Raw genomic sequence first — 25,126 nt, 5'->3', positions numbered from 1 at the left:
ACGGCCAAAAGCACACTCCACCACCATTCTGCACTTGCTCAGCCGGTAGTTGAAGAGTTCTTTTTCACTGTCCAGGGCGCCAGTATAGGGCTTCATGAGCCAGGGCATTAGCGGGTAGGCTGGGTCCCCGAGGATGACTATAGGCATCTCCACATCCCCAACAGTTATTTTGTGGTCCGGGAAGTAAATACCTTGCTGCAGCCGTCTAAACAGACCAGAGTTCCTGAAAACACGAGCGTCATGAACCTTGCCCGGCCATCCGACGTAGATGTTTGTAAAACGTCCCCTGTGGTCCACCAGTGCTTGCAGCACCATGGAAAAGTAGCCCTTTCTGTTAATGTACTGGCTGGCCTGGTGGTCCAGTGCCAGGATAGGGATGTGAGTTCCATCTATGGCCCCACCGCAGTTTGGGAATCCCATCGCTGCGAAGCCATCTATGATCGCCTCCACGTTTCCCAGGGTCACTACCTTTGGCAGCAGTACATCAACGATTGCCTTGGCTACTTGCATCACAACAACCCCCACAGTAGATTTGCCCACCCCAAACTGGTTCGCGACTGACCGGTAGCTGTCTGGCGTTGCAAGCTTCCAGAGGGCTATGGCCACTCGCTTCTGGACAGTCAGGGCTACTTGCATCCGGGTGTCATTGCGCTTCAGGGCAGGGGACAGCAACTCACAAAGTTCCAGGAAAGTTCCCTTCCGCATGCGAAAGTTTCGCAGCCACTGGGATTCATCCCAGACCTGCAGCACTATGCGGTCCCACCACTCAGTGCTTGTTTCCCGTGCCCAGAATCGCCGTTCCACGGCATCAACATGACCCATTGCGACCGTGATGTCCTCGGCGCTGGGTCCCCTGCTTTCTGAGAGGTCTGTGCTACTCTCAGACTTCAGGCCATCACCGCGGTGACGTAGCCTCCTCGCCTGACTTATCTGCATCTGCCTCAGGTAAAGGTGTATGATAAGCTGCGAGGCGTTGAGAGCGGCCACAACTGCAGCGATGGTCGCAGTGTGCTCCATGCTCGCAGTGCTGTGGCGTCCGCGCTGTCACTGACTAGAAAAGTGCGCGAACTGATTTCCCGCCGGCGCTTTCAGGGAGGGAGGGTGGGAGTGATGGACGGATGACGACAGTTACCCAAAAGCACCCTGGACACATTTTTTTTACCCAGAAGGCATTTGCGGCTCCACCCAGAATTCCAATGGGCAGCGGGGACTCCGGGAACTGTGGGATAGCTGCCCACAGTGCACAGCTTCCAATGTCGACGCTTTCCCCGTTAGTGTGGACTCACAAAGTCGAATTACTGTCCTTAGTGTGGACACACACGTTCGACTTTGCAATATCGATTCCAAAAATTCGATTTAAGTAAAATCGAACTACTCTCGTAGTGTAGACAAGGCCTTAGAGACTAACAAATTTATTTGAGCATAAGCTTTCGTGGGCTACATCCCACTTCTTTGGATGCATAGACTGGAACATATATTGAGGATATATATATATATACACACACATACAGAGAGCATGAACAGGTGGGAGTTGTCTTACTAACTCTGAGAGGCCAATTAAGTAAGAGGGGAAAAAAAACATTTGAAGTGATAATCAAGATAGCCCAGTACAGATAGTTTGATAAGAATTGTGAGACTACTTACATGGGGAGATAGATTCAATGTTTGTAATGGCTCAGCCATTCCCAGTCTTTATTCAAACCTAAATTGATTGTGTCTAATTTGCATATCAATTCGAGTTCAGCAGTTTCTCGAAGTCTGTTTTTGAAGCTTGATGCTGTCAGAATTCCCAGTGACTTCAACAATCAACACGAAAGCTTGTGCTCAAATAAATGTGTTAGTCTCTAAGGTGCCACAAATACTCCTGTTCTTTTTGCTGATACAGGCTAACAGAGCTGCTACTCTGAAAACTGACTTTGATATGAATTGTTTCCTTGAGGACTGGAGGATTGGCCAGTTAGTGACTGCAACACTCATTGGGTATTACCTGAATTGCTGTCTTCCTTGGGAAGTGTATGCATTTTGGAGTCTTTTATGGTTCACTTTCTGTTGTTGAAGTAATTCTGCAAAGCCTGATAAGCCTAAAATTAGTTCTACTGGCTGTCTGTTGGATTGTGAGCATGCATGTATGCTTGAGGCCCATGTGCTCATGCATATTGCACTGTCCTTATGTTCTTTCTGTCTGCCTGTCTTAGAACATAATGGAACTTATACTCCAGGAACTTCAGGGACCAAGATATTTGTATATTTCCACATCTTAGCTTGCAAGAATGAAATAGACAAGCAGATCCAGGTCACTGAGAAACCCAGCATGTACGGTTTTGCGTTTGGCAGGACAGCTTTGTAACCTAGAAATTTTAGTAGTGCTGCAATGTTTATTTTGGGGGAACTAATACATAGGAGTTAGAATTTTTTAAAAATCAGAATGATTGACTGACAAAGGAGTGACACGTACACACTGCATATCTTTGTGAAAACATACTGATAGGAGAATAGTCCTGCAAACCCAGGTTATATGTTCTGAAATCCTCTAAAACTTTTCACTGATAGTTTTACCATAAAGGGAAGTGGTCAAATTATACTAGGGTCCTTGATTTTGTGTAATTTCATTACACTTAATAGTTTTTTTTTTTTCATGGCTAATAATCTGCTAGCACTTGTGTTTGGTTTATAATCTGTCTCAAAATAACTAAAATGTACTCCAAATGCTGATTTTAGTGCAGAACCGGTGTTTGAAATGTAGTGGTGTATATTACTATGCTACACAGCTTTAGGTTTGAGCTTATACTAAGAATGAAAATCCTGGCTTTACTGAAGTCAATGGGAGTTCTGCCGTAGACCTCAGGAGAGCCAAGATTTTCCCTAAATGCAATGGTGTGGGTTTTTGTTTGTTTGTTTTGTTTTGTTTTTTTTAAGTAACACATTAGAGCTGGTTGAAAAATGAGGGGGGAAAAGTTTTTTGCAATTTTTTTTTTTAAGTTTTAAATTTTTTGATCAGCTCCAATACTCTGATCTTTAGAGATCATTATTATAATCATGACTGCATTTGATGAAAGAAGATTTGGCTTTAAAGGAAAGAATAATTGTAGGGCCCAAACTACGTTTTTGTGGGTGGGTGGGGGGAGGGGAGGGGGTTCCTCCTTGCCCCAACTCCTGTCTGGTTTCTTTTTCACAATCCTAAACTAAAGCAAATATATTTGTACAGGTGTGTGGAATTGGTACATTGCCTTATTCTGGAAATGAAACCTTTTCAACTACTAGAATATTCATCTAAGCATGTCGGTATGCTTTCTCCTAAAAGGCCAGATTCTTTGAGCCTACCCATTAAGGCCTGACTTCTCTTAGTAGAACGTAAAAACAGAACCGTGGAGCTTTGCTGTCTGCATGTTCTTCCTTTGCTTCTTAATTTTATCAGTTTCCCTCCTGATAATTAATTTAGTTGCCCAGTTTTGCTTCCCTTGAAGTCAGTGGTATTTTGTCATTGATTTCAACCAGTGAAAGATCAAGCCTCTAACAATTAACCTTAATATGTGGTCGTAGCTGTTAGTGATGGAATACTGCACCATTGAGATAACTAAACAAAAACACTTGCACATTCCCAGCAACCTGGCATAATATACAAATTCCATTTTTTTTTTTTTTTTTTGTTGTTGCTAGCTATCTTTTGAGCAGTATTCTACTACTTTTGGCCCAGAGAGTAAATAGATTACCATTAGCTTTTTAAAAACTGCTGTTTTCCCTATTAAAACTCGGCCTGGGTTTTTGAACATTCCTGTAGTTAAATGGACCCCTGTCATGCACATAGTAATATTGATCTTAAGGATGTAATCTGTAATTCCTAGTCACTATATGAAGGGTTGCTATTCATATTGGATTGGCAGACAAACAAAATGGTGGTGTTTGGTGTAGGTTCTACTAGTTTAGAATTATTATGCCTTAGAAAAGTGTGTGTGATTTCCTGCTCAGGTAAGTATAAACTATTTATGAAACTTACTATTCATCTTTATTTAATGAGAAATTCAGGGAATGTATCACATAATGCTAGTGGCACTTGATTCTAAAACTTTCAGTATAAATTAAGAGGCAGTATAATTTTATTGGCCAAAAAGACTGTAAACTGTGTTGTAGTCTACAATGTTGTAAAGGCATCTCTAAGAATTTTTGATGTATGGTAGAATAACGCTTAAAGTTACATTTTAAAACAGACCAATATGTAACTACTGTCTAGCTACCTCCCTCCCCCACCTCAAAACCAGTCCGTATAATGGTCAATACTCACTTTGTTGACTCCTGTTCATTGCTACACTAGTTTTAAAAAGTATCTGGAGCAAACATTGGTTGCTTAGCAACATACTCCAGTCTAAGAGTGTTGGAGAATGGGTCAGTGATTAACAATTATGTACAATCAAGGTTAAACATGCAGGGCAATCTGCAACATTACCACTCTGACAACTGGAATAGTTCAGCAGTATGGTATCTAAATTTATGGCAGTTGTAAGTAAATTTATAATAGTTGTAGTTTTGACCTCATGGACATGAATATTTAAGAGTCTCGTTTCATGAGATTGGGGGGGATGTCCTTCTCTATATCAATATATTGTGGAAGGACATCAAATAATCATTTGCTGAGTAATGTAAGAATGATCTGTATTTTAAGTACACTTCTTTCCAAGGGCCTGATCCTTCAAATGCATATGCAAGTCACTGGGTGATGTAACTGGGTCTACATGAGAGAGTGCCCCATTCTGCAAATCTTTATTGAAGAAAATGGCTTTTACTATCTGAATAATGAAAAGAATATGGATATTTTACTCAGTCACCTAGTTGAATGGAAACCTATTATTCACCCAAACAAGAAAACGAACAAATGCAGCATGAACTTGATGGCTCTGTTGTCTGAGCCTTACTTTTGCAGCACACACACTTTCATTATCCCTTTGTAGTTCTCCTAATGTGGGTGAAGGAGACCTTAGTAATTGTCCTTCCTTTATAGAGTAGGAAAGGGGGAGGCTAGTTTATGATTGTTGTTCTTTTTACTGGAATATGCATTGAGTATAAATCCTTAACATGGTAGTAAATCTTTTAGACTCTTTTTATAACTCTTGCAAAACTAATAATGTTTTTCATTTCCGAGAATCATTGACTTTAATTGTCTAATCAGTTTGTTAAGGTCTTTACCGATTTTTGCATTTGTGTTTAATTAGTGCTCCCCCTTCCCCAGACTGACATGACAGACTTGTGAAGTAAGAATCAATTGATAACACTTTTTTTACAGATCAAATGAAATAGTTATGAGACTCTTAACTGAAGGTAATTTATATTCCTAAGCACTAATGCTGTATCATTGTCTGAAATAAAAAAAGTCATAGGCAAGTGGGCAGCTCTTTTTCTTCAGTCTACTTGACATTTCTCTCTATACCCATCTAGTAGATTTCTTTAAAAACAAACAAAAAAACCCTACTAGTGATTAAGATGTCTTACGGGCAACTGTGATGAGCCTGTCACTCACCAGCCATAATCAGTCAATCAGAAAATCAGCTAAAATTTTTATTTTTAACAAAAATAAAAGTTCTTACAAATATTTTCCTTGTACTATTTCATGCCTTAAACACATTTTAGAACCCTGGATTGTTTTGGGGTTTGTTCCTGTTAAACACTGGAGAAAACAGTGATTTTATATCTTTAATCCAGAGGGATCCCAAAGACTTCTACTAATTGTAGCAGCATATATACAGACCACTTTGTGCATCACTGAATTCCAGCTACCTCTAGTTGCATGTAAACATTCTTTATCCGCACATCGCCCTATGGAGCTATCCAAATAAGTAAAGTTACAAGCATAAATAGCTGCAGGATTGGGCCCAAAGCATTGACCTTCACTCGGAATCCTTGGATGAGTGTACCCTTTCTCCAGATTCAATGGAAATGCATGGATAAAAGTGAAGGAAGAATTTGATTTTGTGTTAAATTCTCTGATTTGTCTATAAAAACAATTTGACAGTTTATACAAAATTAATAACCCAATCAATCCTTCACTTGGACAGCAGAGAATAATGTAGCATGTTGTTATTTATATAGGAACATAAAGCAATAGCCTCTTTAAACCTCATATGTGAACATAAAACCTATCAACCAGTACTGAGTAATGGATACTCAAGGAAGACTAGGGGAAAAATGTAACTGAAATAAACATAACACAAACATGGTATTGCCAGAGCTAGTTGTCACACTGAGGACTTTATTGCCTTACACTGCGGTACCATTTCAGCCCCATTAGTTTGTATCTGTGAATCTTAATTAACGCTAAATATATTCCAACACAAATAGTATTTAATTGTATAAAAATTATACACTACGTCTCTAATAATGAATATCTAATTCTGTTACTCTAGCCTTTGTGATTAAAAACTAATAATAATGCCTATCTCTTTTTATCAGTGGATCTCAAAGTGCTTGACAGAGTATCCTTATCCTCATTTTACAGCTGGGAAAACTGAGGAACAGAGGTGATGCTCACCCATCAGGCCAGTGGCAGAACCAGGAATAGCATCTAGGTCTCCTGAGTCTCAGTCCAGTGTATCCACTAGGCCACACTGCAGTGATGCTCTCTGCTGTTGATTTTGCACCATATTATAACTTCACCTGTTCTTTTGCAAGCAGCCGGTGAATTATTTTCAAGATTTGTTAACATTGCTTTATTACAACCATCCCTTCTTCAGCAACCAAGGAGTGTTGAGTCTTCAAAGTTTTGAAGTTTTTGTTTTTTTTTAAATTTCGTCAGAGTTGCCTCCTGCTGCTGCTAACGTGGGGGAATCTGGATTAGCTGCCTTCTGAAGATGCCGGTCTTCCTACTGGTAGAATATATTGTGGCTACCTGACAACTTCTTGGTTATCCATATGCCCCTGCATGGTGACAATTTATGATTCAGGCTTTTTCATTTTAGAGATTAGGATCCACTAGTTTTCTTTCTTTCTTTTTCCTTCTGATTAGTATATTATATAATGTGCCATAGTATCCATTCTGCAGAAATCACAGGTCAAATAATGCCCTACTGACTCGTATAACATGAAATAAGTACATGTAAAGGATTTTCCTGAATATTCTGTATGAATTGGTTAATTCTTGTTTAGTCTTTTGCAGATATGCTGCTGTTTTTGTCTCCTCTGTCATATTCAAGTAATAATCATGATCCAGAACTTGAAGAGCCAAATTCTACCTTCTCATGAAAGTGCCTTCAAATTGGAATGCATGTGTGCTGCAAAAGCAGTATTATCATAAAACTGTATTTTGAGAGGCAGTGGCTATACATATAGGCCCACCATACAGATTATCTTGGTGTCAGTGTTTGCATAGCTGCTATTGGTGGGTTGGTCAGGAGGTGTATGTGTGACAAACATACAGCCTATGGCCCTTGACTTCTAAGTTCCTTTGTGGCACTTGTTTTATTGAGGTGTTGAAAAATAGTTTGTAGGTTTGGGAGGGGGCCAGGGATGGGACAGGAAGCTTATTTCTGTGCTTCCCTTCTGCTGACAGTCTTTCTGGCATTATACTTATGTATGTAGTATTAAACCATCACAAGTTGGTTCTGGTCTGGATTGGTGAGAAACTGACACCTTGTAGTATAAAAATAAAATGCCATTTGTTGCCTTTCTGTGTTATATTTCAATAAATAAAATATTTTCCCTTGTGCAGCTTTAAAAGAATAAAGAAATTCCTGTCTTAAGATGTAAAGGGGAATTAAATTCAAATTTAGAAGATAGTTTCAGATTGTTTTGTTCTTAAAGCTCCATTTCTGTTTTAAGTAGGTTTAAAAAGAAATATTAATTGCATTTTAATTTGGTTTGTCAAAGTATAATTGCTAGGAATGAGGTAGGAAACTAATTTAAATACAGCATGTGTAACGGAGAATCCAATTTTCAGAAATCTGTAGAAATATAACTGGAGTCATTAGTGCTGGCTTCAGTAATTAAGAGTCAGTTTTTGATGTTTTAGGTTTGAATGCTAATTGGTGATGAAGTAAATAGGAAGGTGATATTTCGTTTGCTATGAAATTGGTGATTCTCTAGACCTATAGCCTTTGGCATGTATATTGGGCCAAATTCTTTTCATGAACCTATAGGATTCTAGTTCTCTTATTTGGATCCAAAATTTTCATTTGCTTTTGATAATCACAAAGAGATTATGAAGAAAGAGGTTCTCAGTTACCTTAGGAACTCTGAATCAGTCTTTGTGTTGCATGGAACAGGCATAACACTCTCCACCCTGGTGAATAGCAGTGATGTGGGAGGCTATACGCTAGGGTGACCAGTCAGCAAGTGTGAAAAATCAGGATGGGGTGAGGGGTAATAGGAGCCTATATAAGAAAAAGATCCGAAAATCAGGACTATCCCTATAAAATCGGGACATCTGGTCACCCTACTATACGCTAGGTACAGAGCAGGTTCTGCTGCCTTTGTCCTGCCTATGCAGGTATTCCCTGCCCTGGTACCAGGGGCATGTTTGTGAGGGCTGCAGGCAGAATGGGGAGTATGCCAGAGGAGGAAGGTGTGGCATGGGGCATCGCTAGGAGAGACCTGTGCCTCAGTGCTAATGTCGGTACAAGCTAGTGCAGTGGTGCACAGGGTAGAGCTTTTCTTACGTCTTCCCTAGCTTGTTTCAGGGGTGGACATGGCCCTCAACAGCCCAAGAATAGCTCTCCACCAGCACAGAGATGAATCTCTCCTGAAATTTGGTTAAGATGAGAGACCTTAACCCCAGTTAAAGTTCTGGCACAATAGCAAGCAACTGCCAGTAGATGTCAAGCAGCATCCCCTGTCCCCAAGCATGTTGCAAACCATTATCATTTGTGCTGTACTACACTTAACATTGAGGAAGGACGTTTTATCACACCAAAAATGAATTCTGCTTACGTATTGAGTCCACAAAGCTTGTTGGTGATCTAGTGCTGCAGATCCAATAAATTTGAGACCATCTACAGATTTAAAATTGCCTTTGAATTTATCCACTAAAGCAGTCAATGGGAGGGAAATGATCTACAGAGACAATATGGCTAGGATGCCATTATCTTTAAAAAGCCAGGATGTTATTTCCTGTTTATTGCTTCAATTTCTACAAAGATACTAATTTTTTTGCTAAGATAATAAAGACCCCATAAAAAGGCAAACATGCTGATAGTTATTATCAAGTATAACAGGCCAAAATTTTTACCTATTTTTCAGGGGTATGGAAGGTATTGTTTTGTTTCACTTTAAATGAAACCCCAGCAATCCCCACCCTCTGGCCTCCCAATGTCAAAACTGACTTGATATTTATTCTTGCACCCTGGAGTGCCCTCCTAAAAAACACCTAGTGGAGCTGTTTGTTTTGGCTGTGTTTTTTGTTTTGTTTTTATCTGGAATCACCCCTAAGCTTGGCCATGCCCCTTTTTTGATGTAAATAAAAATGATTGGAGTGTAAATAATAATGGTCTATTGTTTTAACTGAGGGCTTGTTAAAGGGGACTGTGCTGTGTGGCAAGCTATTTGGCCTGTAGATTCACACCCTAGCTTGCTGTGCACTAATATCCCATGTAGACAAGCCGTAAGAGAACTTCCCTTTGCAGTTGCAATATTTCCCACACTAGCTTGCAGCTATGCTTCAGCTTTGACCTATGGAACCCATCTCTAGGGTGAGAGGATAGAGTAGCGTTCCTGGGGCTGATCTTGCAAGGTGCTGAGCATCTCTGGAGAGGTGCTGAGCACTCTCTATTCCCGTTGCAGTTGAGGATGTTTGGTGCCTTGCAAGATCAGACCCCAATGCCTCTTCAGTCTGGACTTCTCTAGGGCAGCTGCCAGCAAGTTTACAGATGTGGTGATTCTTGTTGATCACCAGTTGGGACCGGATTTAAATCTGGGATGTATGGGCAAAAAGTCCATGTTCTGTTGCCAATCCCCTGAGAACTATCTAGTTCCCCAGGTGATGCATCTAGAATGGTTTGTTGTACTCGCAAAGGCAGAAAATCTTTGGAATGGTGAGAACAAATGTTTACAATGATTTTTTTCATGGCCTAGATTTGCAAGGGAGGGATGTTTTTAGGGTTTTTCTTTTGTTTTCTTCTGTTTTAGAGGATATTTTGAAAAAAGAAATGAATGAAAATCAATGGTGAAACATCTTCAGTCATATTTTTCTGACCCTTGAGAAGAGGGTGAATCAGTGGGCCCCTTGCTTTTCCCTCGTTGACAGAAGAAAAGTGTTCATCTAGGGTGATGTGTTTGGGCCACTGCAGCCTCTGCAGAAATCTTCCCTAACTGGTGGGCATTCAGTTAGGCTGGGTAAGCTCCTGCTCTAGGATACTACGTCAGGATGGTAATGAGGGATGCGATGAGATAGCTTTTGATGTGAGATTTCCTTTTGGTTTTAGTTCATTGATACAATTGCCTTCCCTACCAATGTAGGTGGCTGCCTAACCAGACTACTTGTTCACTTAGGCTGGGTCTACACTACCTGCCTGAATCGGCGGGTAGAAATCGACCTCTCGGGGATCGATTTATCGCGTCCCGTTGGGACGCGACAATCGATCCCCGAATCGACGCTCTTACTCCACCAGCGGAGGTGGGAGTAAGCGCCGTCGACGGGAAGCCGCAGAGGTCGATTTTGCCGCCGTCCTCACAGCGGTGTAAGTCTGCTGCGATACGTCAAATTCAGCTACGCTATTCACGTAGCTGAATTTGCGTATCTTAAATCGACACCCCCCCCCCCCCGTAGTGTAGATGTAGCCCTTCAGAATTGAGACCAACCTCCAAGCCTTAATAGCCTGGGGAGTTTACATGGATTGACAGCCTGAGAGGCTGCTTTCTCCTGGAGAGGCTCCCATGGAATCATACCAGACAGTGGCATTTCTCAGAGAATTGTACAATAGTGGCACAAAAAGAATCAATTTGACCCTTCTTTTCCCTTTTGCTTTTTGTTTTTAAAACAAAGGGAGAATTTTCAAAGCAGGTAGAATGGTGAATGGTATCAAACAAGATATGTCTGGCTTTTGGAAAATGTATCTGCATTTAATAACCTTGCAAGAAATACAGATGTTTACATTTTATAGTGAAGAAGATAGTCATAGTCATAGAGTCATAGGGTGGAAGGGACCTCAGGAGGTCATCTAAAGTCATCTAAAGTTCTTCCTTTAAAAGTGTGCTCTGTATCTTAGTAAAAGCATCTTCTTGCAGTATCCATGGTAAGTGCTCCCTCATAGTAGAGTAACAAACATAACCGACAATAACATGGTTACATAAAACAAGCAAAATGCCAGACCTAAACTGAAGGTTGCCCCTGTCAGCACTATATCTGTGTGCTTCGCTCTTTTCCCAGAGCAAAATCTACCAGAAGCACCAACAGACTCAGTGGCACATTTAATTTAACGCATTAGCTGTGTACCTCTCGTTATCTGAGTAAAACTGGACTTGGTTTCCTCCTACTCTCATGTGCTCATCACAGAATAATTGCATGATTCATCACAACAGACCCTCTCTGCTCATGAGAGGCTAATCACAGGAATATCGCTGGTCAGGGTTGAGGTGCACTAGCAGTGCTATATGAAGAAGAATTCAGAGTTTGTGTTTGCACTGTCTTGATATAATCAGTTATATCAAACCCTTACTCTCACAAGCCACCATACTCTCCCAGAAAACCAGCATCGAGAGAAGAGAGGACTTGCTGCTGAGTGCACAAAATACATGTTTACTTTCTGAGTTTTCTGAAAAAATCTAGGTGGTTCTTTGCAACTTAGTGGGAGCCTGTCCCCATGTGGTCATGTAGGTTTCCACTTTGATTGGAAATACATTCAATAGGGTTTATGGCATGTTAGAAGATGTAATATGTAAAATCCATTGAGTACATAACATCATGCAAAGAGTTAGATTTAAAATAAACAAAGCTGAGGAAATTCATTGTGTGCTACTTCATCCGCAACTTGCCTAGAGCATTTAGCTATTGCAGCACATATGGCATGTAAGATTAGCCACTGTTCTGAGACCCATGCAGTGCTGACCATAATAGAGTGACTGAATGACAGAGTAGGAGACTCTGAATTTTCTCATTTTTTGTGGTACAGCATTACTAAAGTGTGTAGGAAATCAACCCACTGTGTGTGGGTCTGCAAAACTGGGACATGGCACTTTATTTTGATAGCAAACTGCTGCTGCTTCCCTTTTTACCTTATGAAGCAGATGTACCTTCATCTAAATAATTTTTGGGGCATTTACAAATACCTTCACCAGCCAGTCTTGAAAAATCTGCCAGATCTCACTAATAGATGGAGATCTAAAGCTACAAAAGAGGATGAGGGTGGACCCACCACCAAGGTTCAGGGGCAACTCCTTGGTGAGAAGTATAGGTCTCCTGCCCCTTCCACGCCAATGCCAGAAGGGGAATGATGCTGGGATTCCTTTTGGTTGCTGTCCCTGGACCCTGTATCTTTCATATTAGTATTTGATTAGCAAGTGTCTAATAAATATGACCCTCCCACTTTAACTGCAGGAAGGGTAAAGGTGCTTTTTATATTTTCCTACCCACCCCTATAAAGTCTCTTGCTTTCACTCAAGGTTTTGGCATTTGGGTATGGGGAGAGAAGAGGAAACAGGTCTTCAGTACATTAACCCTCTCCATATTCACAGTCTCCATATTTTGGGAGGCAGAGGGAAGGGTGGGTGTTGGAAGCATCCTCCCAATGAATAACGGCAGCTTTCTCAGGCTACATAAAGATGACATTTTTGATAATTTCTCTGGTGTCCACAGGGTTCTGAATAGTAGCTGTATGCTTCCCACAACCTTGTTAACTCATCCTTATTGCTGCTTGGTAGCAGATGCAGCTGTGAGCAGCAGCAGAGGCACTGGAACTGTCTGTCTGCAGACTCTGGAAAGACATCACTGCATCGCTTGGCATTTGGAATGTTTCCAAGGTAGAAGCTTCATTATTTTAAATGAAAGCTGAAGTTCTGCAGAAACGGATGGCATGTTCCCTCCTCTCTCCAGGGAAAGCTTCCCCTTTGCCATGAGTGAGTGGTTTTTCAGGCCTTATTGACCAAGAAGCAGCTAATACAAAATAAAGCTATGAAATTTATATTGTAGCAATTAATCCGTCAGCCCTAATATTTTCCACTTGTAAACTGCCTGTGCTAACAGATTCATACTGTTGCAACTGAATAGATGTCCTTGTCAGAAATCAAAGATTTGTTATATTTGACTGACTGCAATATTGTGGAAACTCCACACCCAGCATTTAAATTTAGTGCAATGATTAGTGGAACAGAAAGTTTCCAATTATTAGCTAAAATGAATAGTTTTACTATTGTTGTTTGTGCTTGAGCAAAGCTGTAGTAGGAACAGTGTTATGTAGTCAGGGAACAGTCAATGCAAGTTTCAGGTTTCAGTTCAGTCTCATAGAATACATTGAAATTGGTCAATAAATTCTTGTTTCATTTTAGTAGAGTAGCTAATCTTCAGCATGGGTCATACAAACTCTTAGCCTGAGATTTGGGTTGATTTTTATGAAATTTCACAGTTAATGACATTTCATTTGAGGTAACACAAAACAGGGATTTCTGGCCCTTTGAGTCAGGGAGCCCTGGGTACCTGCAGATCAGGATTTAACAGAGCCTGTTGTTTCCCTTTGTAATGTTTGCACGCCTCTGGTGTAGCTTGTCACGTGCAATCTGTACAAACTTGTGTAATTTTGATCAGTTTGACATATGAGTTATATAACTAGCTGGATTTTTATTATAAAATGTATATTTTTTGATGTATGGTAAATTTCATATGGTGGTTTTTAGGGGTAATTTAGAGGAATATATTTTTTTAAGTAAAACCAAAAATTACAAAAGGAGCTTACTAAGCTTCTCTGAGGATTTCAGTGTTGGATTTGCTATATGAAATCTGAGCTTCCTTGGAAAACTGCAGTAAAGTTGACAAACTTAAAGATGCAAGTTAATTTAATGGCTGTTGATGAAACAGTGACAGAGGTTATTGCAGGGTCAGCATCTAGGCAGGCAGACTGAAGTTAATGGGGTCTGTTCTAGTGCTGGGGTCAACCCACAGAGCTCATTGTAGGATTCAGGCCGTTGTTTGCAAACTGCCAGATTCTGCTGTTTTTTACTTACTCTGTGAGTAGCTCCGTTATCCTGCCACTCTTAGTCACATGGTACCTTATACTACAAGCAGCTCTGTTATCTAAGTCATAAATAGCACTGTTGTCAATAGAGCTGATTGTGGAGTAAAGCACTACCTGAGTGGCAGAGTCTGGCCCAAAGCATCGAGTAATGCTAGAGTATTTCTACAGCTGTTTTTTTGCTTTTCGTGCAACTGAACAAGGTTGGCTTGTTTGTTATCCTTTCTCTGTGTTGATGGATTAAGTTGCTGTTTTCATGCCCCGTAATTACTCTGATGACCAAAAGTAACAAAATGAACAGGTCTGTTCATGCTGAGCATTGATAGCTTCTGTGGTTATTTCTTTCCCCCCAGAGTTAAAGCTGTGAAGTTAGAGATGAAACCTGTATTTCCTATTTTCCAGGCTGGTATTGTAATTGTTATTAGGATCTTTGTTTACATAGATCCAAGATAGATTAATGCTGCTTTTAAATTAGAATAATTGTCAAAAGTCTGGAGAACTATGTGGGTGATCAAAAATATTTCACATGGGGGCAGGGGCCATGCAAAGCCAAATTCCATAAAATAGACAAATATAACTATACAAACCTGTGTGTTAGAAAAGAACATAACGGCTATACTGGGTCAGAACAAAGGTCCTTCTAGCCCAATATCCTGTCCTCCGCCAGTGGCCAATGCCAGGTACCCCAGAGGGAATGAACAGAACAGGTAATCATCAAGTGATCCTTCCCTGTCGCCCATTCCCAACCCCTGGCAAACAGGGGCTAGGGACACCATCTCTGCCTGTCCTGGCTAATAGCCATTGATGGACCTATCCTCCTTGAACTTACCTAGTTCTTTTTTGAACCCTGTTATAGTCTTGGTCTTCACAACATCCTCTGGCAAAGAATTCCACAGGTTGACTGTGCACTGTATGAAGAAATACTTTCTTTTGTTTTAAATCTGCTGCCTATTAATTTCATTTGGTGACCCCTAGTTCTTGTGTTATGAGAAGGAGTAAACAACACTTCCTTATTTACTTTCTCCACACCAGTCATGATTTTATAGACCTCTATCATATCTCCTCCCCCCCCCCCCCCGTTGTCTTTTCCAAGCTGAAAAGTCCCTGTCTTATTAATCTCTCCTCATATGGCAGCCATTCCATACCCCTAATCATTTTTGTTGCCCTTTTCTGAACCTTTTCCAATTCCAATATATCTCTTTTTGAGATGGGGCAACCACATCTGCACACAGTATTCAGGATAAAATCTCGAGTGATGTGGAGGAAGAGAATAAGGAAAAGTTAACTACTTGTTCCCATAGTATGAGTAGGGGCCACCAAATGAAATTAATGGGCAGCAGGTTTAAAACACATAAAAGGAAGTTCTTCTTCACACAGCACACAATCAATTTGCGGAACTCCTTGCCTGAGGAGGTTGTGAAGGCTAGGACTGTAACAGGGTTTAAAAAAGAACTGGATAAATTCATGGAGGTTAAGTTCATTAATGGCCATTAGCCAGGATGGGTAAGGAATGGTGTCCCTAGCCTCTGTTTGTCAGAGGGTGGTGATGGATGGCAGGAGAGAGATCACTTGATCATTACCTGTTAAGTTCACTCCCTCTGAGGCACCTGGCATTGGCCACTGTCGGCAGACAGGATACTGGGCTGAATGGACCTTTGTTCTGACCCAGTACGGCCATTCTTATGTTCTTATGTGTTCTTATGATGTGGTCATACCATGGATTTACACAGAGGCAATATGATGTTTCTGTCTTATTATCTATTAGGATAACCAGATAGAAAGTGTGAAAAATCGGGACAGAAGCTGGGGGGTAATAGGCACCTATATAAGAAAAAGTCCTGAATATCGGGACTGTCCCTATAAAATCGGGACATCTGGTTACCCTATTATCTATCCCCTTCTTAAATGATTCCCAACATTCTGTTTGCTTTTTTGACTGTCGTTGCACATTGAGTGGATGTTTTCAGAGAACTATCCACAATGACTCCAAGATCTTTCTCGAGTAGTAACAGCTAATTTAGACCCCATCATTTTATATGTATAGTTGTGATTGTTTGCCAATGTGCATTACTTTGCATTTATCAACATTGATAAAGGTTTAACTTTTCACATAGTCAAATATTAAAATAACAAAAAGAAGTAACTTCACCCTCCTTTAACATTTATCAACCCATAATCTGTGCATCAGGGAATACTGGAGAAAAGGGAGCAAGCTATTGATTATTTATATTACAGTAACACTTAGAGGACACAATTGAAATTGAGATACCATTGTAATAGGTGCTGTACAAACACACAATGACAGCTGTCCCTTCCCAGACAGCTTACAATCTACGTAGACAAGACAGACAAAGGGTGGGAAGAGAGACAGAGACTCGGTGAGGTGACTTGTCCAACATCACACAGCAGGTCAGTGATATGTGGGTTCCATTCCCAGCTGTCTCTTGACTCCCAGTCCAGTACCTTTATCCGCTAGACCAGTGGTTTCCAAACTTTTTTCTGGGGACCCAGTTGAAGAAAATTGTTGTTGCCTGCAACCCAACGGAGCTGGGGATAAGGGGTTTGGGGTGTGGGAGGGGCTCAGGGCTGCGACAGAGGGTTGGGGTGTGAGGGTGAGGGCTGTGGGGTGGAGCCGGGAATGAGGGGTTCAGGATGTGGGAGGGGCTCAGGGCTGGGGCAGGGAGTTAGGGTACGGAAGGGTGTCAGGGCTCTGAACTGGGGTGCAGGCTCTGAGGGGGCAGGGATGAGAGGTTTGGGGTGCAGGTTCCCAGCCAATGGGCGTGCGGAGCCAGTGCTCGGGGTGGGGGAAGCGCATGGAGCTGCATGGACCCCCTGCCTAGAAGCTGGACTCGCTGCTGGCTGCTTCCAGGGCGCAATGTGGTGTCGAAACAGGTAGGCACTAGCCTGCCTTAGCTGGGCAGCACCGCTGACGGGACTTTTAACGTCCTGGTCGGTGGTGCTGACCAGAGCCACCCAGTGCCTTAAATGCTGTGACCCAAACTTTGAAAAACGCTGCGTTAGACTGGGCTGCAGCCTAAAATGAGTCAATGGCATGTTCTGTTGTCATAAGACCAAACTGGTCTCTTTTCTCTTAAATTTGATATATCACTTCAAATTTTAATAGAACAAATTGATTTAAAAGAACAAGTTAGAACTGCCATCCTGGAAATAATGTGTGGGCTCTTAAGTGCTTAAGTCTCACTGAAAGCAGTTCCTAAGTAGAGTTAGGTGAATGATGGATTTTTTTGGTTTGGTGATACGTTTTTTGGAATTTTTCAGTAAATTGAAAAGCTGAGGAAAATTTTTAGTTGAAACTAATCAAAATGTTTTGGTAATGTCAAAATAAATGCTATAAATGACAACGGGTAGTCATTGGGCCGGGGAAAGAGACTGAAGCAGTTGGGAGCCCTCTCGCAAAGTAATCTCTCTCAACTGTTTCATGTAAGCAATGTGGGCTTCTAGTCTGACCAGTGTTAATCACCCTCATCTGTGAAAGCAGTAGTTCAGTCTCCATACCCCTCTGCTGGTATTGCCAGCAATGGAGCCAGTTGATGCCAGTAAATTTATTTGTTGAATGCATTTCACCCTGTTTGTGATCTCTGCAACATTAGATTCTCTCATGGATTGAAAATTTTTATTTCACAAGTAAAATAATAAGAAAAGAATATATTAAGTTTAAGTTTTTATGAACACTTACTTTAGTGACGTTATTTATTACTGAGGAATCTACTTACGTTTCATTAAATCTTACTAGGCGTAATTCATATGACTATGGAGAAGTATCTCTGTCATCCGAGTCTCTCATTCCCAACAGTTGAAAGCATAATTAAACTTTCTCAGTCATAAGGGAGCTATTCTTTTAATTACAGCATCTTCTTTATGCCATGCAAAGCATTCAGCCTACAAAGAATAGCTTGACAGTTTACTAAATTTGATATGCATGCTTTCTTACTATCCCTTTTTCTTAGATACAATGCTGACCAGAAGAAATGACACTGAAACACCCATAGTACTACTGTACCCTTTGCGTTGGCTGAAGCTGGTGAATTTTTTTTTTTTTTTTGAAGTATTAATAGCATCAATAGGCTTTTTTAATGAAGTAGGACAAATAGGACAAAACCACATCAGAAGTTACTTTTCTAGACTTTCTTCACCGTCTTTGTTCTATTGACTCTCTCAAAAAACAAATTTTTAGATGAAAGTTCAGTATTTGGGGAAAAAATGTAACGAAAATTGTGATTTCTGGAGGGATAGCTCAGTGGTTTGAGCATTGGCCTGCTAAACCCAGGGTTAGGAGTTCAATCCTTGAGAGGGCAATTTGGGGATTTAGCTGGGGATTGGCCCTGCTTTGAGCAGGGGGTTGGACTAGATGACCTCCTGAGGTCCCTTCCAACCCTGATATTCTATGTGTAAATGGGTGTGTGTAAATTAACATTTTAAAGTATCAATTATAGAATGGTAATTCCCAGAATGCCAAAAGGGTGCCTTATATGGAGCGCCCAGGGGACTACAAGCAGGGGACATGCTCTTGTGGTTAGGGGATTGGACTGAGATTTCGGACATCTGGTATCACTTCCTAGCTCTGCAACGAACTTCCTGTGTGATTTTGGGCAAGTCGCTTAATGTCTCTGTGTCTGTTACTCTCTTCTGTAAGATAGGTTTACTAGCATGGGGGATTGGTGTATGGATACATGCATTAATATTTGTGAGGCATTCTAATTCCATGGGGATTAGGCCTGGATAGGTACTTCGATGTAGGCACACTGAGTTAAAACACACCTACATACTTTGCATAAAGGCTCATGGTTGTTGAGTCAAGTCCTAAGTAATGTTCTGTATTATGTAATATTTCTCTTGTTTTTTTCTTTTCGTGAAACTAGCCATTTTCTTTATATATTAAAAATGCACTTTTCCTGCCTTTTAATTTAGATCCCTGATCTATTTATTTCATAGCTCCTGATTTAGATATTAATTTTGCATATGTTGAAGTGCGCATGCTTCGGTATCATACACCATACCTACAGTTGGAACAACCGAAATGTGTCTGTATTCATCTTATGTAATTATCCTTATGATGGATACCTTTATGATCCTTCCCCATCTTGATTTTTTCCCTTCTAATTTGCAAAGCAAATTCTGCTTCGTGGGTAGTGTGTGTCATTACAAGAGTTTTCCCTAGCAACCAGATATTTCTAATAATAGCCCAAATTCATTGCCAAAAATCTTGAAATGTGGCAGAGCATCTTTGAACCCCAGGATGTTACACTGCAGCCTCTCTGATAAGTTAAAGCCTACAGTTTCTTTCAAATAATTGAATAAAATAAGGTTTACTGAACTGTAAGTAAAATTGATTCTGTGAATAGTGTATGGTTGTTTGAGCCATAAGAGAAATTCCTCTGATGCTTACATATTAAAAAAAAAAAAAAAAAAAAAAAAGCTTGTGAAGTCAAAATGTTTTTGCTGTGTATCAATGTATATGATTTCATTTACAGCTTCCTGTCTGAACAGTCATCTGCTTGATGAGCACCTGATCTTGAGAGACGTGTATTGCCTTGATAAGCCATGCTGTATTTGATGTTATCTACATAATTGTTGCTGTTGGACCTTCTGCATCTGTTACCTGGAGCAGCACACTATATGATTGCAAGACAGGATGAGCAATTAAGGTCTTTCCTTTCGTGCAGTTGAGGTATGTATGGTCTTCATTATGTGCCTATTAACAGACTTTGGTTTATAGAGAATATTTAAGGTATCTTTCGTGTGTGGCCATTCTCTCTTCTGCATCTCTCCATTTAAAGAAACCTCCAGTCCTTCCTTTTCATAGAGCTCCAGAAATAAAAGATGTAAAAGACTTATTAGGTCACTAATTCATCCTTTGGCATTGCAGCATTTCCCTTTACAGTTGATTTTAATTGCTTCCCTTTGGAAGCTATTTCATAGTCTAATAGATTTCACTGTTATTTTTTTCTCCTAATATTCAGCCTAAATTTTCCTCTGTTGATTTCATCTCAGTTATGTCCTTTTGTTCCACTTTAACAATTCCTTTCCCTCCTTGGAGTTTAGATTCTTTTACAGTACTTTTCCTTGGATTATTTTTCCTTGTAATATAACTAATGAATTTAAGCAAACGTCTTTTAAATTAGCTGGCATCACATCATAAGTTGGTTTGTTTATAACTTCCTACCACAGGAGTAGTTTTCAGCCCTATAGTGAAAAGGTGACCAATTTAATTAAAATAGAATATACCATAATTTTCAATTTTAAAAAAAAAGTTATTATAAAAGATGTGACAGTGAAAGCACTACAAATGAAGTTCTTTCTTTATCTCCAGAATGTATTCAGGATGTGCAATGCAAGCTTCCCCACACTATCTTGCCTATATGCCATAACTCCTGTTTTTGGTAGGACACTTTATCCTGCATCAAGGGCTTGTTTGCACTGAGAAAATGCATCAACTAGCATTATGTTTAAACATGATTTTACTCTTCGCATGGACAAGAATAGTCCTGTTTAAAAAAAAATCTTACTGAGATGCGGTAGGTACCAAGTTTTATTTAACATCATGTTAAAGCATGCGGCTAACACATTTTGTAACATGATGTGTTTCCGATGGTACACCTAGCCTAAGAGGACAGTTCAGTCTCTGTATACTTTACTGAGATGGCCGATAATAGCATCAGCTGGTGCCAATTGTGAGGGTGGATTTCCTGATTTAGAGAACTGCCTAGCAGGAACTGCATTAAGAACCTAATCCAAAGCCATCTGAAATCAATATGTGTCTCTTCATTGACTTCAGTGGGCTTTGTATCAAGCCCTGAGACCACTAACTCATTTCACACTGACCACTGAGTAGTCTTCAGGTGATACAAGGGAACAATAAATATGTGCCTTCCTTGGTGTATCTAAAACATAGAAATATACAATTTTCCATTATGGATCATATCATTGCTCCTTTGAGGCTGAAATCCTACACTCAGCAATGACCACTACTTGTTATGGGTAGAGGAAGGGGAAAAAATGTGCAATACTCTACATGGTTTAAGGTTTCCTTCCTGACTTGTGATCAGATTGCACCTTGAAGCATGAGATTTGTTTACTCCTGGCTTTACCCACATGACTAAAAATGTTCTTATGTAACATACAATTCTCTATCTGTCCCTACCTCGTCAATAGAGGTGTGACCTCCAAATAAGTACAGTAACTCCTCACTTAATGTTGTAGTTATGTTCCTGAAAAATGCGACTTTAAGCGAAACAATGTTAAACGAATCCAGTTTCCTCATAAGAATTAATGTAAATGAGGGGGTTTGGTTCCAGGGAAATTTTTTTCACCAGACAAGACACCCTCCCAACCCCCCCCCCCCCACACACACAATTTAATACTGGTACACAGTGATGATAATTGTGAAGCTTGGTTGAAGTGGTGGAGTCAGAGGGTGGGATATTTCCCAGGGAATGTCTTACTGCTAAATGAACTAGCAAATGACTGAGTGCTCAAGGGTTAACTCTCACACTCTACAAGGCAGCAGGAAAGGAGGGAGGGCAGACAGAGACTTACACTGTGTGTGTGTGTGTGTGTGTGTGTGTGTGTGTGTGTGAGAGAGATGCGCATTTCCTCTTTAAGTATGAAGAGTGGGGTCAGAAGTACACTGCCTTGTTAATTAGATCAGCAAGCTGAGATGGACTGCAGCTGCTGCTGCCTGGAAGCTCCCTCTGTCGTGTGTTACCCCATCTTCCAGAGAGCTGGGAGGGGGAAGTGGGGTGCAGGAGCAGGGGGACACCCTGACAGCCCCCCTGTCTCCCCCCACAGCAAGCAGGAGTCTCAGGGAGCAGCTCCAAGGCAGAGGGCAGGAGCAGCACGTGGCAGTGGGGGGAGGGACAACTACAATTGCTAGCCTGCCGGGCAGCTGCTGCACAGGGAACTTAGGGGAGCCGGGAGCTGATAGGGGGCTGCCGGTCCACCCTAGTTCCAAGCCCCCACCAGCTAGCTCCAACGGGCTGCTCTTTCTGCAAGCAGTGGACAAAGCAGGTGTCTGCCAAACAACGTTAGAAGGGAGCATCGCACAACTTTAAACGAGCATGTTCCCTAATTGATCAGCAACGTAACAACGTTAACCGGGACGACTTTAAGTGAGGAGTTACTGTAAACACAATTTTGTATGTTGATTTAAAAATGATATCACAGAGGTATGTATTTCTGGATCAGAAGTTATAGATTGTTGGTTAATGTAGAAAACAAGAGAAGCCACCAATAACATAATAAAATGTCATACTTTGATTCACTTTTATACATGTGGTAGAAAAATGATAATCCGATGTAAAATTTGCATTAAGTCAAATAGTTAAAAAAATTCTAATAGTTCATTCTCCAGGGCAATCCTGCCCTATGTGTTCAGTTTTCGGAAGTTTGACTGTATACATCATCTGCTTTTAGTTCCAAACAATATAACATTTATTACTGAATTCAGAACAAGTTGTTTTGGAAAAAATTCTGTAAGGAGTCAAAAGCTGTCTGTAATTTTGATTTCTGCTATGGCATCATTACTATATACAGTGTATATACCATCTGCGTAAATGAGGATGGTAATGAATATGTATAACACTTAAGTGACTGTTAATTGTCCTAATGATATTCATTGTGATTAGTCTCTTCAAGGAATATTACAAATACTTCTCTACTTGAAAGAATCTAGTTGTATTCCCAAGTATCGGGGGGTAGCCGTGTTAGTCTGTATCCACAAAAACAACAAGGAGTCCGGTGGCACCGTAAAGACTAACAGATTTATTTGGGCATAAGCTTTTGTGGGTAAAGCTTTTGTGGGATGCATCTGAAGAAGTGAGGTTTTTACCCACGAAAGCTTATGCCCAAATAAATCTGTTAGTCTTTAAGGTGCCACTGGACTCCTTGTTGTTTTAACTAGATTCTTTGGTTCTTTTCCTGGCTGCCCCCTTCCTCCTGCCATGTACAGAAATCCAGTAAATAAAATCAACATTTTAAAGGTGGGGACCATCTTACAAAACTTTGCTGGATAATTTAGTAAGAACACAATCTTTTTTCCTTGTCATTTTTACTCCTGGGGGAATTCTGTGCCAAAAAATTAAAAATTTTAAAATTCTGCACATTTTATTTGTCAAAATAACACTATATAATGATGCCAGTTTCAATTATTTTGGTAATTTATTTCAAAATATCTGTCAGCAAGTATGTCTGTATCAATACAGACACACACAAAATTCCCCCAGGAGCAGAGAGTTAAGGAAACCCCTATGACAACCCAGTTCTTGTTTCTCTGCCAGACACTTGTACCCCCTCTCCCCCAGAGCCCAGGGATCCAGATGGAGAAACAGCCTGATGCTGGGTCCTAGGCTTGCACGGAGTTTCCTATGCACCACTGCCTCCTTCCTTCAGGGCATGCTGGGAACCCTCCAGTTCCCACTGCTTCCTCTCCTGGCCTTGTGTTCTATTTGTGAGCTAGGCTCGGCCGGGTCCAGCGGCCCCTAGTGGCAGATAACATCTCTGCAGCCCATTTCTGTGCGGCGGGGTGGGAGTGGGGGGGGGGAAAGGAAATTATGTGCACACAACATTAATTTCTGTTAAGTTCTGTGTTGCGCAGTGGCGCAGAATTCCCCCAGGAGTAAATTTTAAGATCCTATTTCACTGCCTACATCTAAGCATGTCTTTTATTGTATAGGTGGAAGCATGACTGGAACTAGGGTGACCAGAAAGCAAGTGTGAAAAATCAGGGCAGGGTGGGGGGTAATAGGTACCTATATAAGACAAAGCCCCAGATATCCGAACTGTCCCTATAAAATCAGGACATCTGGTCACCCTAACTGGGACACTTTTAAAAAATTTCTTTTGGTGCCATAGCTGCATGCCCAGTGTGAAGGTCCAACTGTGGGCAGGTTGTGGTGTGCAGATCCACACTCTGGAAACACATGTTCAGAGATAAACAGCTAACTCCTGTATCCCCTTAGGGGTGCAATCTCAAGCACCTTCTGGGCGGTGCTGGGTGCCTAGTGTTAATGAAGGGCCAGCATTATCCTAGGTACTTTACCGATAGATATAAAGACAGAGTTCCTGGCTGACTGAACATACTGCAACACATTTGGTGATGGCAACCTGGCCTACATGGCTGTCCAGGTATATTAGGAGAACTAAAACTCTCACTTCCATGCCTCTGTGCAGTCTGCGTAGATCTTGGGTGTGAAAGGATAAAAAGACACTACGTAGCAGCTATTCTCCCTACCACAGTGGGGTGAACAGCAGTCACAAATGGGATCTTGGCTCTACTCCCAGTGCACTGTCTAGAGAAGTTTAGGGAGTGGAAGTATGGGTATGTCTACAGCAGCGCAGTTGCAGCTCTTGTGCTTCAGCGTAGACAACACCTACAGGATGGGTTCTCCCATCAGCACAGATAATCCACCACCTCCTTGAGAAGTGGTAGCTGGGTTGATGAAAGAATTTTCATCAACCTAGCATTGTCTACATCGTGGTATAGGTTGGCTTAGTTATGTGATTTGGGGGTGTGGATTTTTCATGCCCTTGAGACATGTAGGTATGCTGGTGTAAGTTCCCTGTGTAGACCAGCCCTGCATGTGTGTTGTAATCTGCTTGAAAGAGCCAGTACTGAGGAAGAATTAAGGAAGGAATCAGATGCTCTGAGGTGTGGTTCCTTGCATGCAAGCCCCACCGCTTACGCATGGCATTGTAAAAATGCAATCCAGTCCTACAAGGGTGCCATGCAAACAGGAGGAAAGTGGGAACGAAAAGGAGCAACAAAACCCAAAGCATTGCAGTTGTGAAATGGAGCATGTCTTACAATGTGCACAATTAAAAAAAATTGAGTTGAAATATTCGTAATACCTTCGTTTCTGAAGGATTTGAGGGAACTAAGCACCAAAATGGAAGTAAAACAAAACCAGTATTTTATTGTGTTACACTGATTTGTTTTTCTACTGTTCATTTGCATGGATGTTTCTAGCAGG

General features: G+C 41.0%; 1 protein-coding gene across 4 annotated transcripts in view; it reads left to right on the top strand.

The window, feature by feature from the left end:
* Positions 1 to 25,126, top strand: part of TIAM1 (TIAM Rac1 associated GEF 1) — a 267,806-nt gene that overhangs the window by 46,511 nt on the left and 196,169 nt on the right. For 2 of the 4 annotated variants that reach the window (XM_054047952.1, XM_054047922.1), the window contains exon 2: positions 19,631 to 19,827. The gene's annotated coding sequence lies outside the window, so the exon portion shown is untranslated. Of the gene's footprint in view, positions 1 to 12,942; positions 13,030 to 19,570; positions 19,828 to 25,126 lie in introns of those variants that run through there. The other 2 variants (XM_054047939.1, XM_054047930.1) reach the window with 2 other exon arrangements.

The sequence above is a fragment of the Malaclemys terrapin genome, chromosome 1 (genome assembly GCF_027887155.1).
Source record: "Malaclemys terrapin pileata isolate rMalTer1 chromosome 1, rMalTer1.hap1, whole genome shotgun sequence".
Lineage (NCBI taxonomy): Eukaryota > Metazoa > Chordata > Testudines > Emydidae > Malaclemys > Malaclemys terrapin.
The sequence above is the reverse complement of the archived record's forward strand: the minus strand, read 5'-3'. Positions and strand labels throughout refer to the sequence as shown.